Consider the following 12,314-nt stretch of genomic DNA (forward strand, 5'->3'; position numbering starts at 1 on the left):
CACAGTACTGCAACTTTTATTATCTTTACTTCTCTAACAAGTAACCTTACACTCAATATAGAACTTTTACTTTGTCAGAGTTGACCCACATGCAACAAAGTGGGACCGGTGGTGTGGCACTCTATGAATCTTGATTGACATAAGAATGTTACGAAGGACACTGAGTTCCACCTGATTCTCAGCCGTTGGAACTCATCAGACCAAAGAATCATCTGCTGCACTGGGAGAATTTGGAAAAAGTACCTGATTGTGAACGTTATGGATTCTTCAACTGATTCAGAATGAAATGAAAACACAGAAGAACAAGTGGAAACTCATGCTAAGTGTTGGCAAAAGTACTCTGCCAACCAGTTTCTTGGATAACTAGTATCAAAAATAAAGCAAGGTAAGCTTGCATCAGGTAGTGTGACAGAGCAGTCCAAGGTGTTGGATTAAGGATCTAGTCCTTTCAGGGTTGTGGGTTCAGGTCCAACTGCTGCCAGTAAACACTAAACAAACCAATGAAGCACTCGCACACACAGCTACTTTGAGCAAAAATGTTGGACCATATATGGAAAGATTCAATAGGAGGACTCATATGACTGTAGCAGAGAGCCATGCCAAGATCCTTGTCTAACATTACCTTTATTTGCAACAATCAATTCAAGATTGGGCAAAGGACTTGACCAAGATGTGTGAAAGTACAGACTCCTTCTTTCACAAATATGTTGAAAAGCCTCTGCTTTCGGGTAGCGTGGCCGAGTGGTCTAAGGCGCTGGATTTAGGCTCCAGTCTCTGTGGAGGCGTGGGTTCAAATCCCACCGCTGCCACTTTGAGTTTTAAAAAGACCGTTGCTTAGTCATGAACCTTGTCTACAGTGTCTCTCGAAAGATTCCTCGTCCCAATAGAGATTGATGAAGCAACCCCAAATGCTGCTGTTGATGCATGAGTGCTTGGAAAGACTTTGGTTTCAGCACTCAAATGTGGCCTCATACACTGCCATGAAACCCTTGCTGCAAAAGCAGCATTTACAAAGAGCACTTTGTTGAAACCCAGCTGATAAAAGTTCTGGATTCTTCATCTTTTTCAGTTCATCTTCCATACATAGGCCATGGACTTATCACATACAGTGATGCTAAGTTGTTGGAACGCTTAGGACTCCCAACGATACCCTTGCTATATTGGCGCTGTTTGGAACAAACATGTTTTTGAAAACCTCTCTGACAAAAGTTAGGCATTCTTCAACTGAAACAGGTGGACAGGCGACCAAAGAAGAGAAAGTGGTGACAGAACGTACCTTTTGACAAAAGTACTTTGGCCACAGTAGATAGATAGATAGATAGATAGATAGATAGATAGATAGATAGATAGATAGATAGATAGATAGATAGATAATCGCTATATTTAATCCCAGAGGGAAATTGAAACATTGAAGTAGCACAAAAAACATAAATGTTATATATATATATATATATATATATATATATATATATATATATATATATACAATATATAAAAATAAGAATGTAAAAGAATAAGAAACAACATATATTGTATATGACTTGTGCAAGTGTAAGAATGGTAAGGTGTTCGATCCTTCCGATCTTTCACTGTTTACAGTATACCAGGTAACGTGACAGTGCATTACAACATTCACTTAGGTGTGCAGTGAATACAGAAGAAAATGACAAAAGAGTGGATATTATTATTAATAATAATAATAATAATAATAATAATAATAATAATAATAATAAGTACAATTCTAGTACTCAATACCACTCAGTAACATCCTTACACAAAAATAACAATTGTACAGTGTCATCGCAGTTGGTACGAATGATCTCCTGTACTGCCCCTTAGTTACAGTGGAGCTGTTTGAGTCTGTGACGAAAAGTGCTCTGCTGTCTAGCCATTAGATTATGGACGAGTTTTGAAGTATTATCCAGGATAGCCTTGAGTTTGTCGTCTGTCCTCATTTTAACCACAATGTCAAAACTGTTCAGAGAGCAGCCAAGGACTAAGCCAGCCTTCTTGGTCAGTTTGTTGAGCTTGTTTGTCTCTCGTCCTCTGATGCTACCTCCCCAACACACAACTGCAAAAAGTAAACTCTACTATTCCCCTTCCTGTACACAGCTCCTGAATTGCCCTTCCAGTCCAGTTTCTTGTCGAGGATGACACACAAGTATTTGTATGTTACCACCTACTCAATATGAAACTGGTGTCATGGGAAACTGGTGCTGACAAAGGTCCACAAAACAGATTACCTCTAGTAGAGTGGAAAAAACTTTCCATCATTCGACGACAGTGGTCCTAACTTGGGGGCCACATTAATGCAACTTTTAGTATTGCTGCTGCTCTAACAAGCAACCAAAGGGCCACAGTACTGAAGCATTTAGTGTCTTTGCTACTGTAGCAAGCAACAATTCACTTAAGATGCACCGTTTAATCTGCAGAAAAGTGGATACAGGTGTGTCAAAGTGGGAACTGTGCTTTGGCCATCCAAGAGCAAGGTTTGGCACATGTATGTTACGTACGCCTTGGACTTATCACGTACACTGATGCTAAGTTGTTGGAACTCTTAGGACTCCAACAATGCCCCTGCTACAATGGTGCCATGTGGAACGAACACCTTATTGAAAGCCTCGCTGATAAAAGTTATGCATTCTTCAACTTATACAGGCCACGGTTGTCATCGGAAATCGGTGCCGACAAATGTGCACAAAACAGCCTTCCTCTAGTAGAGTGGCCAAAGGTTTCCTTCATTTGATGACAGTGGTGCTCAATTGGGGGCCACAGTACTGCAACTTTTATTATCTTTACTTCTCTAACAAGTAACCTTACACTCAATATAGAACTTTTACTTTGTCAGAGTTGACCCACATGCAACAAAGTGGGACCGGTGGTGTGGCACTCTATGAATCTTGATTGACATAAGAATGTTACGAAGGACACTGAGTTCCACCTGATTCTCAGCCGTTGGAACTCATCAGACCAAAGAATCATCTGCTGCACTGGGAGAATTTGGAAAAAGTACCTGATTGTGAACGTTATGGATTCTTCAACTGATTCAGAATGAAATGAAAACACAGAAGAACAAGTGGAAACTCATGCTAAGTGTTGGCAAAAGTACTCTGCCAACCAGTTTCTTGGATAACTAGTATCAAAAATAAAGCAAGGTAAGCTTGCATCAGGTAGTGTGACAGAGCAGTCCAAGGTGTTGGATTAAGGATCTAGTCCTTTCAGGGTTGTGGGTTCAGGTCCAACTGCTGCCAGTAAACACTAAACAAACCAATGAAGCACTCGCACACACAGCTACTTTGAGCAAAAATGTTGGACCATATATGGAAAGATTCAATAGGAGGACTCATATGACTGTAGCAGAGAGCCATGCCAAGATCCTTGTCTAACATTACCTTTATTTGCAACAATCAATTCAAGATTGGGCAAAGGACTTGACCAAGATGTGTGAAAGTACAGACTCCTTCTTTCACAAATATGTTGAAAAGCCTCTGCTTTCGGGTAGCGTGGCCGAGTGGTCTAAGGCGCTGGATTTAGGCTCCAGTCTCTGTGGAGGCGTGGGTTCAAATCCCACCGCTGCCACTTTGAGTTTTAAAAAGACCGTTGCTTAGTCATGAACCTTGTCTACAGTGTCTCTCGAAAGATTCCTCGTCCCAATAGAGATTGATGAAGCAACCCCAAATGCTGCTGTTGATGCCTGAGTGCTTGGAAAGACTTTGGTTTCAGCACTCAAATGTGGCCTCATACACTGCCATGAAACCCTTGCTGCAAAAGCAGCATTTACATAGAGCACTTTGTTGAAACCCAGCTGATAAAAGTTCTGGATTCTTCATCTTTTTCAGTTCATCATCCATACATAGGCCATGGACTTATCACATACAGTGATGCTAAGTTGTTGGAACGCTTAGGACTCCCAACGATACCCTTGCTATATTGGCGCTGTTTGGAACAAACATGTTTTTGAAAACCTCTCTGACAAAAGTTAGGCATTCTTCAACTGAAACAGGTGGACAGGCGACCAAAGAAGAGAAAGTGGTGACAGAACCTACCTTTTGACAAAAGTACTTTGGCCACAGTACATAGATAGATAGATAGATAGATAGATAGATAGATAGATAGATAGATAGATAGATAGATAGATAGATAGATAGATAGATAGATAGATAGATAGATAGATAGATAGATAGATAGATAGATAGATAGATAGATAATCGCTATATTTAATCCCAGAGGGAAATTGAAACATTGAAGTAGCACAAAAAACATAAATGTTATATATATATATATATATATATATATATATATATATACAATATATAAAAATAAGAATGTAAAAGAATAAGAAACAACATATATTGTATATGACTTGTGCAAGTGTAAGAATGGTAAGGTGTTCGATCCTTCCGATCTTTCACTGTTTACAGTATACCAGGTAAAGTGACAGTGCATTACAACATTCACTTAGGTGTGCAGTGAATACAGAATAAAAATGACAAAAGACTGGATATTAATAATAATAATAATAATAATAAGTACAATTCTAGCACTCAATACCACTCAGTAGCATCCTTACACAAAAATAACAATTGTGCAGTGTCATCGCAGTTGGTACGAATGATCTCCTGTACTGCTCCTTACTACAGTGGAGCTGATTGAGTCTGTGACAAAAAGTGCTCTGCTGTCTAGCCAGAAGATTATGGACAGGTTTTGAAGTATTATCGAGGATAGCCTTGAGTTTGTCGTCTGTCCTCATTTTAACCACAATGTCAAAACTGTCCAGAGAGCAGCCAAGGACTAAGCCAGCCTTCTTGATCAGTTTGTTGAGCTTGTTTGTCTCTCGTCCTCTGATGCTACCTCCCCAACACACAACTGCAAAAAGGAAACTCTACTAATCCCCTTCCTGTACACAGCTTCTGAATTGCCCTTCCAGTCCAGTTTCTTGTCGAGGAAGACACCCAAGTATTTGTATGTTACCTCCTACTCAATAGGAAACCGATGTCATGGGAAACCGGTGCTGACAAAGGTGCACAAAACAGAATACCTCTAGTAGAGTGGAAAAAACTTTCCATCATTCGACGACAGTGGTCCTAACTTGGGGGCCATAGTACTGCAACTTTTAGTGTCTTTGCTGCTCTAACAAGCAACCAAAGGGCCACAGTACTTAAGCATTTAGTGTCTTTGCTACTGTGGCAATCAACAATTCACTTAAGATGCACTGTATAATCTGCAGAAAAGTGGATACAGGTGTGTCAAAGTGGGAACTGTGCTTTGGCCATCCAAGAGCAAGGTTTGGCACATGTATGCTACGTACGCCTTGGACTTATCACGTACACTGATGCTAAGTTGTTGGAACTCTTAGGACTCCAACAATACCCCTGCTACAATGGTGCCATGTGGAACGAACACCTTATTGAAAGCCTCGCTGATAAAAGTTATGCATTCTTCAACTTATACAGGTCACAGTTGTCATGGGAAATCGGTGCTGACAAATGTGCACAAAACAGCCTTCCTCTAGTAGAGTGGCCAAAGGTTTCATTCATTTGATGACAGTGGTGCTCAATTGGGGGCCACAGTACTGCAACTTTTATTATCTTTACTTCTCTAACAAGTAATCTTACACTCAAGATAGGACTTTTACTTTGTCAGAGTTGACCCACGTGCAACAAAGTGGGACCGGTGGTGTGGCACTCTATGAATCTTGATTGACAAAAGTATGTTACGTAGGACACTGAGTTCCACCTGATTCTCAGCAGTTGGAACTCATCACACCAAAGAATCATCTGCTGCACTGGGAGAATTTGGAAAAAGTACCTGAATGTGAACGTTATAGATTCTTCAACTGATTCAGAATGAAATGAAAACACAGAAGAACAAGTGGCAACTCATGCTAAATGTTGGCAAAAGTACTCTGCCAACCAGTTTCTTGGGTAACCAGTATCAAAAATAAGGCAAGGAAAGCTTGCATCAGGTAGTGTGACAGAGCAATCCAAGGTGTTGGATTAAGGCTCTAGTCCTTTCAGGGGGATGGGTTCAAGGCCGACTGCTGCCAGTAAACACTAAACTTTTGAGAAACCACTGAAGCACTCGCGCGCACACACAGCTACTTTGAGCAAAAACGTTGGTCCATATATGGAAAGATTCAATAGGAGGACTCATATGACTGTAGCAGAGAGCCATGCCAAGATCCTTGTCTAACATTACCTTTATTTGCAACAATCAACTCAAGATTGGGCAAAGGACTTGACCAAGATGTGTGAAAGTACAGACTCCTTCTTTCACAAATATGTTGAAAAGCCTTTGCTTTCGGGTAGAGTGGGGGAGTGGTCTAAGGCGCTGGATTTAGGCTCCAGTCTCTGTGGAGGCGTGGGTTCAAATCCCACCGCTGCCACTTTGTGTTTTAAAAAGACCGTTGCTTAGTCATGAACCTTGTCTACAGTGTCTCTCGAAAGATTCCTCGTCCCAATAGAGATTGATGAAGCAACCCCAAATGCTGCTGTTGATGCCTGAGTGCTTGGAAAGACTTTGGTTTCAGCACTCAAATGTGGCCTCATACACTGCCATGAAACCCTTGCTGCAAAAGCAGCATTTACATAGAGCACTTTGTTGAAACCCAGCTGATAAAAGTTCTGGATTCTTCATCTTTTTCAGTTCATCATCCATACATAGGCCATGGACTTATCACATACAGTGATGCTAAGTTGTTGGAACGCTTAGGACTCCCAACGATACCCTTGCTATATTGGCGCTGTTTGGAACAAACATGTTTTTGAAAACCTCTCTGACAAAAGTTAGGCATTCTTCAACTGAAACAGGTGGACAGGCGACCAAAGAAGAGAAAGTGGTGACAGAACCTACCTTTTGACAAAAGTACTTTGGCCACAGTACATAGATAGATAGATAGATAGATAGATAGATAGATAGATAGATAGATAGATAGATAGATAGATAGATAGATAGATAGATAATCGCTATATTTAATCCCAGAGGGAAATTGAAACATTGAAGTAGCACAAAAAACATAAAAGTTTTATATATATATATATATATATATATATATATATATATATATATATATATATATATACAATATATAAAAATAAGAATGTAAAAGAATAAGAAACAACATATATTGTATATGACTTGTGCAAGTGTAAGAATGGTAAGGTGTTCGATCCTTCCGATCTTTCACTGTTTACAGTATACCAGGTAAAGTGACAGTGCATTACAACATTCACTTAGGTGTGCAGTGAATACAGAATAAAAATGACAAAAGACTGGATATTAATAATAATAATAATAATAATAAGTACAATTCTAGCACTCAATACCACTCAGTAGCATCCTTACACAAAAATAACAATTGTGCAGTGTCATCGCAGTTGGTACGAATGATCTCCTGTACTGCTCCTTACTACAGTGGAGCTGATTGAGTCTGTGACAAAAAGTGCTCTGCTGTCTAGCCAGAAGATTATGGACAGGTTTTGAAGTATTATCGAGGATAGCCTTGAGTTTGTCGTCTGTCCTCATTTTAACCACAATGTCAAAACTGTCCAGAGAGCAGCCAAGGACTAAGCCAGCCTTCTTGATCAGTTTGTTGAGCTTGTTTGTCTCTCGTCCTCTGATGCTACCTCCCCAACACACAACTGCAAAAAGGAAACTCTACTAATCCCCTTCCTGTACACAGCTTCTGAATTGCCCTTCCAGTCCAGTTTCTTGTCGAGGAAGACACCCAAGTATTTGTATGTTACCTCCTACTCAATAGGAAACCGATGTCATGGGAAACCGGTGCTGACAAAGGTGCACAAAACAGAATACCTCTAGTAGAGTGGAAAAAACTTTCCATCATTCGACGACAGTGGTCCTAACTTGGGGGCCATAGTACTGCAACTTTTAGTGTCTTTGCTGCTCTAACAAGCAACCAAAGGGCCACAGTACTTAAGCATTTAGTGTCTTTGCTACTGTGGCAATCAACAATTCACTTAAGATGCACTGTATAATCTGCAGAAAAGTGGATACAGGTGTGTCAAAGTGGGAACTGTGCTTTGGCCATCCAAGAGCAAGGTTTGGCACATGTATGCTACGTACGCCTTGGACTTATCACGTACACTGATGCTAAGTTGTTGGAACTCTTAGGACTCCAACAATACCCCTGCTACAATGGTGCCATGTGGAACGAACACCTTATTGAAAGCCTCGCTGATAAAAGTTATGCATTCTTCAACTTATACAGGTCACAGTTGTCATGGGAAATCGGTGCTGACAAATGTGCACAAAACAGCCTTCCTCTAGTAGAGTGGCCAAAGGTTTCATTCATTTGATGACAGTGGTGCTCAATTGGGGGCCACAGTACTGCAACTTTTATTATCTTTACTTCTCTAACAAGTAATCTTACACTCAAGATAGGACTTTTACTTTGTCAGAGTTGACCCACGTGCAACAAAGTGGGACCGGTGGTGTGGCACTCTATGAATCTTGATTGACAAAAGTATGTTACGTAGGACACTGAGTTCCACCTGATTCTCAGCAGTTGGAACTCATCACACCAAAGAATCATCTGCTGCACTGGGAGAATTTGGAAAAAGTACCTGAATGTGAACGTTATAGATTCTTCAACTGATTCAGAATGAAATGAAAACACAGAAGAACAAGTGGCAACTCATGCTAAATGTTGGCAAAAGTACTCTGCCAACCAGTTTCTTGGGTAACCAGTATCAAAAATAAGGCAAGGAAAGCTTGCATCAGGTAGTGTGACAGAGCAATCCAAGGTGTTGGATTAAGGCTCTAGTCCTTTCAGGGGGATGGGTTCAAGGCCGACTGCTGCCAGTAAACACTAAACTTTTGAGAAACCACTGAAGCACTCGCGCGCACACACAGCTACTTTGAGCAAAAACGTTGGTCCATATATGGAAAGATTCAATAGGAGGACTCATATGACTGTAGCAGAGAGCCATGCCAAGATCCTTGTCTAACATTACCTTTATTTGCAACAATCAATTCAAGATTGGGCAAAGGACTTGACCAAGATGTGTGAAAGTACAGACTCCTTCTTTCACAAATATGTTGAAAAGCCTTTGCTTTCGGGTAGCGTGGCGGAGTGGTCTAAGGCGCTGGATTTAGGCTCCAGTCTCTGTGGAGGCGTGGGTTCAAATCCCACCGCTACCACTTTGTGTTTTAAAAAGACCGTTGCTTAGTCATGAACCTTGTCTACAGTGTCTCTCGAAAGATTCCTCGTCCCAATAGAGATTGATGAAGCAACCCCAAATGCTGCTGTTGATGCCTGAGTGCTTGGAAAGACTTTGGTTTCAGCACTCAAATGTGGCCTCATACACTGCCATGAAACCCTTGCTGCAAAAGCAGCATTTACATAGAGCACTTTGTTGAAACCCAGCTGATAAAAGTTCTGGATTCTTCATCTTTTTCAGTTCATCATCCATACATAGGCCATGGACTTATCACATACAGTGATGCTAAGTTGTTGGAACGCTTAGGACTCCCAACGATACCCTTGCTATATTGGCGCTGTTTGGAACAAACATGTTTTTGAAAACCTCTCTGACAAAAGTTAGGCATTCTTCAACTGAAACAGGTGGACAGGCGACCAAAGAAGAGAAAGTGGTGACAGAACGTACCTTTTGACAAAAGTACTTTGGCCACAGTACATAGATAGATAGATAGATAGATAGATAGATAGATAGATAGATAGATAGATAGATAGATAGATAGATAGATAGATAGATAGATAGATAGATAGATAGATAGATAATCGCTATATTTAATCCCAGAGGGAAATTGAAACATTGAAGTAGCACAAAAAACATCAATGTTATATATATATATATATATATATATATATATATATATATATATATATATATATATATATACAATATATAAAAATAAGAATGTAAAAGAATAAGAAACAACATATATTGTATATGACTTGTGCAAGTGTAAGAATGGTAAGGTGTTCGATCCTTCCGATCTTTCACTGTTTACAGTATACCAGGTAAAGTGACAGTGCATTACAACATTCACTTAGGTGTGCAGTGAATACAGAATAAAAATGACAAAAGACTGGATATTAATAATAATAATAATAATAATAAGTACAATTCTAGCACTCAATACCACTCAGTAGCATCCTTACACAAAAATAACAATTGTGCAGTGTCATCGCAGTTGGTACGAATGATCTCCTGTACTGCTCCTTACTACAGTGGAGCTGATTGAGTCTGTGACAAAAAGTGCTCTGCTGTCTAGCCAGAAGATTATGGACAGGTTTTGAAGTATTATCGAGGATAGCCTTGAGTTTGTCGTCTGTCCTCATTTTAACCACAATGTCAAAACTGTCCAGAGAGCAGCCAAGGACTAAGCCAGCCTTCTTGATCAGTTTGTTGAGCTTGTTTGTCTCTCGTCCTCTGATGCTACCTCCCCAACACACAACTGCAAAAAGGAAACTCTACTAATCCCCTTCCTGTACACAGCTTCTGAATTGCCCTTCCAGTCCAGTTTCTTGTCGAGGAAGACACCCAAGTATTTGTATGTTACCTCCTACTCAATAGGAAACCGATGTCATGGGAAACCGGTGCTGACAAAGGTGCACAAAACAGAATACCTCTAGTAGAGTGGAAAAAACTTTCCATCATTCGACGACAGTGGTCCTAACTTGGGGGCCATAGTACTGCAACTTTTAGTGTCTTTGCTGCTCTAACAAGCAACCAAAGGGCCACAGTACTTAAGCATTTAGTGTCTTTGCTACTGTGGCAATCAACAATTCACTTAAGATGCACTGTATAATCTGCAGAAAAGTGCATACAGGTGTGTCAAAGTGGGAACTGTGCTTTGGCCATCCAAGAGCAAGGTTTGGCACATGTATGCTACGTACGCCTTGGACTTATCACGTACACTGATGCTAAGTTGTTGGAACTCTTAGGACTCCAACAATACCCCTGCTACAATGGTGCCATGTGGAACGAACACCTTATTGAAAGCCTCGCTGATAAAAGTTATGCATTCTTCAACTTATACAGGTCACAGTTGTCATGGGAAATCGGTGCTGACAAATGTGCACAAAACAGCCTTCCTCTAGTAGAGTGGCCAAAGGTTTCATTCATTTGATGACAGTGGTGCTCAATTGGGGGCCACAGTACTGCAACTTTTATTATCTTTACTTCTCTAACAAGTAATCTTACACTCAAGATAGGACTTTTACTTTGTCAGAGTTGACCCACGTGCAACAAAGTGGGACCGGTGGTGTGGCACTCTATGAATCTTGATTGACAAAAGTATGTTACGTAGGACACTGAGTTCCACCTGATTCTCAGCAGTTGGAACTCATCACACCAAAGAATCATCTGCTGCACTGGGAGAATTTGGAAAAAGTACCTGAATGTGAACGTTATAGATTCTTCAACTGATTCAGAATGAAATGAAAACACAGAAGAACAAGTGGCAACTCATGCTAAATGTTGGCAAAAGTACTCTGCCAACCAGTTTCTTGGGTAACCAGTATCAAAAATAAGGCAAGGAAAGCTTGCATCAGGTAGTGTGACAGAGCAATCCAAGGTGTTGGATTAAGGCTCTAGTCCTTTCAGGGGGATGGGTTCAAGGCCGACTGCTGCCAGTAAACACTAAACTTTTGAGAAACCACTGAAGCACTCGCGCGCACACACAGCTACTTTGAGCAAAAACGTTGGTCCATATATGGAAAGATTCAATAGGAGGACTCATATGACTGTAGCAGAGAGCCATGCCAAGATCCTTGTCTAACATTACCTTTATTTGCAACAATCAATTCAAGATTGGGCAAAGGACTTGACCAGGATGTGTGAAAGTACAGACTCCTTCTTTCACAAATATGTTGAAAAGCTTCTGCTTTCGGGTAGCGTGGCCGAGTGGTCTAAGGCGCTGGATTTAGGCTCCAGTCTCTGTGGAGGCGTGGGTTCAAATCCCACCGCTGCCACTTTGTGTTTTAAAAAGACCGTTGCTTAGTCATGAACCTTGTCTATAGTGTCTCTCGAAAGATTCCTCGTCCCAATAGAGATTGATGAAGCAACCCCAAATGCTGCTGTTGATGCCTGAGTGCTTGGAAAGACTTTGGTTTCAGCACTCAAATGTGGCCTCATACACTGCCATGAAACCCTTGCTGCAAAAGCAGCATTTACATAGAGCACTTTGTTGAAACCCAGCTGATAAAAGTTCTGGATTCTTCATCTTTTTCAGTTCATCATCCATACATAGGCCATGGACTTATCACATACAGTGATGCTAAGTTGTTGGAACGCTTAGGACTCCCAACGATACCCTTGCTATATTGG

General features: G+C 40.7%; 4 non-coding genes across 4 annotated transcripts; all 4 read left to right on the forward strand.

Annotated features, from left to right (window-relative positions):
- Positions 1 to 727: 727 nt before the first annotated feature.
- On the forward strand, positions 728 to 809 carry trnal-uag. The gene has a single exon. It is a non-coding gene; the product is annotated as a tRNA-Leu (tRNA).
- Positions 810 to 3,497: 2,688 nt separating this feature from the next.
- On the forward strand, positions 3,498 to 3,579 carry trnal-uaa. The gene has a single exon. It is a non-coding gene; the product is annotated as a tRNA-Leu (tRNA).
- Positions 3,580 to 9,077: 5,498 nt separating this feature from the next.
- Positions 9,078 to 9,159, forward strand: trnal-uag. The gene has a single exon. It is a non-coding gene; the product is annotated as a tRNA-Leu (tRNA).
- Positions 9,160 to 11,877: 2,718 nt separating this feature from the next.
- On the forward strand, positions 11,878 to 11,959 carry trnal-uag. The gene has a single exon. It is a non-coding gene; the product is annotated as a tRNA-Leu (tRNA).
- The last annotated feature ends 355 nt before the right edge of the window (positions 11,960 to 12,314 follow it).

This window comes from Electrophorus electricus, chromosome 14 (assembly GCF_013358815.1).
Source record: "Electrophorus electricus isolate fEleEle1 chromosome 14, fEleEle1.pri, whole genome shotgun sequence".
In the NCBI taxonomy this organism is placed as follows: Eukaryota; Metazoa; Chordata; class Actinopteri; order Gymnotiformes; family Gymnotidae; genus Electrophorus; species Electrophorus electricus.